This window comes from Sinocyclocheilus anshuiensis, unplaced genomic scaffold (genome assembly GCF_001515605.1).
Source record: "Sinocyclocheilus anshuiensis isolate Anshui unplaced genomic scaffold, SAMN03320099.WGS_v1.1 scaffold278, whole genome shotgun sequence".
Taxonomy (NCBI): domain Eukaryota; kingdom Metazoa; phylum Chordata; class Actinopteri; order Cypriniformes; family Cyprinidae; genus Sinocyclocheilus; species Sinocyclocheilus anshuiensis.
This window is the reverse complement of record NW_015546072.1, coordinates 761,263-765,165: the sequence shown is the minus strand read 5'-3', so window position 1 is coordinate 765,165 and position 3,903 is coordinate 761,263. Positions and strand designations below refer to the sequence as shown.

Genomic DNA, 3,903 nt, shown 5'->3' with positions numbered 1-3,903 from the left:
TGTGTGTGTGTGTGTGTGGTGTGATAATGGATTTGGACCATCAGTGGTGATGTAGTACAATAGTTAAATGCTTTGAAAGAACCGCCCTGTACTTATGTGTTTGATGATGGGTTGTTGACATGAAATGCTTTTGGGAAGTGATGTGATTTGGTGTGACATACTGTAGTTCTATTTTAACAGCATTTTGCTAACTCTTTTATAGCCTAGTTATTATGAATGCAGATTTTATTAATCGAAAGATATAGGCCTATTTTTTAATTTTAAAGATCTTATGCTCACAAAGCCTACATTTATTTGATCAAAAATACAGTGTAAACCATAATATTGTAAAATATTATCACTGTTACTTACTTTTTTAATATATTTTGAAATGTAATTTATTAATGTGATGGCAAACCTACATTTTCAGCAGCCATTACTTCAAACTTCTGTGTAACATGATCCTTCATAAATCATTGTAATGTGCTGATTTGTTATTTTTTAAAACAGTTGTGCTGCTTAATATTTTTGTGGAAATTGTGGTACTTTTTTCATGATTCTTTGATGAATAGAAACTTTAAAAGAACAGTATTTATTTGCCCAACTCAATCCGAGCAGCTGAGTCCTTAGCCATCTTCAAGAATTGGCTAAAAACACATCTATTCCATCTTTATTTTATTTATTTATTTATTTATTTAGTATAAATAACAAATACAAATAATACAAATCAAATGACTGTAGTTTATCAGTAATCCTAAAAAATAATACTTCCAAACACGCATGCTAAAAAAACAACAACTTACTTACACATAGTAAGAAATGGTTATAAAAAAAAACTGAAACAGAAGCGAAACAAGTAATAGGAAATAGGAGAAAATGATATTATTTGACCCTCTAACTCTAGCACTATCTATTCTAATTCTATTCTTTAAAAAAATTTGTAAGTCGCTTTGGATAAAAGCATCTGCTAAATGACTAAATGTAAATGTAAATAGAAATCGTTTGTAACATTATAAATATCTTTACTATCACTTTTAATCAATTTAACTCAACATTGCTGAATAAAAGTATTAAAAAAACATATCGACCCTAAACATTTGTAGTGTAGGCTTGTTAGAATTGATAGTTTTAATTTTGTCTCTAGTTCTAGTTTGTTTCTTTACTTTTGTTTCTAGAATTTACTGTGTAAAAATTGGTCTCTGAGCTTGAAATTTTTATGCTTAGCTAAAATTGGAAGAGGACATATCTAATATGCATTTTTTTACGACTTTAAATCTATGTATATGACCCTGCAATCAAGCCATAATCATATTTCAACTACCCATAGGACCAACTGTGATTGACTAAATGTGAATTATGAGTAGGCTATCGATGTGAATTATAATGCTCTGCAATGAAATGTGTCCTTTTCAACCTGCTTAAACAACCTGATTTCTAGCTCTTGAAAATTTAGTGTTGTTGGATGACATTGAGAAAAAAACTGGTGAGTGGTTACCATGGTAACCTTTATTTAATTAATCATAACAGTAATTGTGAACATAAATTGCATTACATTTCCTATATATGAAGGTGGCTTCTTTTTTTATTTCTTCTTCTTTTTTTTTTAAACAAATGTGCCACTGCAGCTCTCAGTCATGTTCTAGCTCCTGACATATTTTGACAAATTCACCTGAAACTGAAATGCAGTGGAAACTTTTGAATACAGTAGTTCACATGATAGCCAAAAATTGTCAAGTATAGTGAGAATATTGTCATAACCATTCCAGGACAAGTTCAGGAAAAGTCATCCGGCAAAACAACAACAACATGCACTCAGTCAGTAAACACAGACTGGATTTATTCCCCTGAAACTCTTTTCTTTCTTCCTTGCATTCTTTCTTTTCTCACATTCACCTGTGTTGTATGAATATTGCACACTTTTGCTTGTCCCAACCAACCAACAAACACAACATTCTCACTCTTTTGGAGTAAAACAATATACTTCTTTAATAAATTAAATATCCCAAAAGCTTTATTTAAGAGTTTTGGGAGCTAGAACATGATGATAAAACCTTTTTAGACAGTTTTAAAGCAGAGGAACTGGCTGCTAAATATTTCACACCACTACCTCTATTCTGAGTGTGGAGCAGTTTGTAAGGGTAGACATGCAGAGAAATGCTAGTGTGTCTTTAAGTGTCGAGAGAATACATATTCCCCAGCTCTTTCTCTCTCTCTCACACACACACACACACACACACACACACTTATGCACAGCTCCAGCTCTCTTCCTTGTGTGGCAGCTTTCAGAACTACTCTGGGACTCCACAACATTTGAATTCAAAATAGATAACAAGACAAAGGAAATGGAGGGTGCATCTGCCTAATTGGGCCCTATGTGGTGACAGCATGAACCTGACACTTTTCCCACAACTCTCATGTGGATGAGACACGGGCGATGATGCGCATCCCTTTGTAACATCAGCTACACACACGCGTGTGCGCACCGACATTGACGCAGTCGGTCTCAGTGTAATTACACTGTTCAGCTCCTAATCCTGTGTCTTAAAACCCTACACAAGTCACTCTCTCTCTCTTCACTCTTTCCCTTCAGACAGTAGTCGAGGCTTGAATAGAGTTTAGAAAATAATAACACGCGAGCTTAACTGCGGAGTCTGTCAAGTGAGGGAAATAATATTTGTCCAGCTGGACAACCTTTGCCGTTGTGTGGGCTAAATTAATGTTGAGATTTCTGTCTGCGCGAGGAGAAAGGGCTGTCGTGTCGGAGAGGAAGTGCGAGCTGTTTGGTGTTTGACAGGGATTATTAAAATCAGCCCAGATGAAGGGGAGAGGGGCGCCAGCAAAGCCAAATTGACACTGACACTCTCCATTACACTCCACTTGACTTGCGATGACGACGTTGATACAGTCTCTCTAGCGCGTGCTGGATCTGTGTGAGACTTGAACGTTGAGGGCTTTACAGCAATCTGAGGCCAGATGGATTGTTTATTTAAAGCGATGGCAAGAAGTTGTGTCAGTCTATATCTCGCTGGCGTCTGGTAATACCGCAAGGCCGCTCTTTCCGATATGCATGTATTACCACTGAGCTGTACTGTAAATTGAATGGCACTCCAGCTTGACACAGAGAGGGGAGGCGGATAGATGAAAAGCAATGGATTGAGGCTAGAAATATTTATGGCAGATGATAACTAGCGCCTTGTTCCAGCTGCGCTTTGACGCGCAAAGATCGTGTTGGAGGTGAAATCAAATCATTTCGTGTAAAGGGCCGTCATGTGTGTTCGAGGACACGTTTCATCAAACATAAAGGCTTCCCTTTTCAAGCTTACATTTGATCCCATTCAGACAAATGCAGTACACAAGCAGACATTGATTATTTCTTTCCACTTCTTTTCATTTTACTGGCAATGGCTGTCCACAAAGTAGGTTATGGTGCCCACAATAGGTGTGAAATGGAGCTGTATAGAGATAATTTGCTGCAGAAGAAACTCTTCTGTACTTTTGTTCATTTCGCCATGATTTGCCAGATCTCACAAAAAAAAAAGCCCAACTTTCCTTACCTAAAAGTCCCTTATCCTTTTATTTTGGGGTGGGTTTATGAATTGAGAATTATGAAATGAGAGAAACTTCCATATAAAAAAATAAATAAATACTGATTATATGAAAAAAGGTCGGTAATGAATAAATCTCTTTGGCATCTTTTGGCAAAAAAAAAAAAATGTATTCAGGAATCATTGGAGTGTGGAATGTCCTGGAAAAACTGAAACCTGGGGCAAAATGTGTCACTTTATTATGCTAAAGAACCCAAGTGTTAGCAATCCCAAAGATGCAACTAGGGCTGCACGATTAATCGAATGCGATTGTCATGCGCAATTTGTTAGTAATGCCGGTTCTGTAATCAACAGGAAATCATCATCACGTGCTTTCAGA

At 36.4% G+C, this 3,903-nt stretch overlaps 1 protein-coding gene across 1 annotated transcript in view; it reads left to right on the top strand.

The window, feature by feature from the left end:
• LOC107699712 (uncharacterized protein KIAA0825-like) overlaps positions 1–3,903 on the top strand; it is a 136,384-nt gene that overhangs the window by 1,228 nt on the left and 131,253 nt on the right. The window lies entirely within an intron of this gene.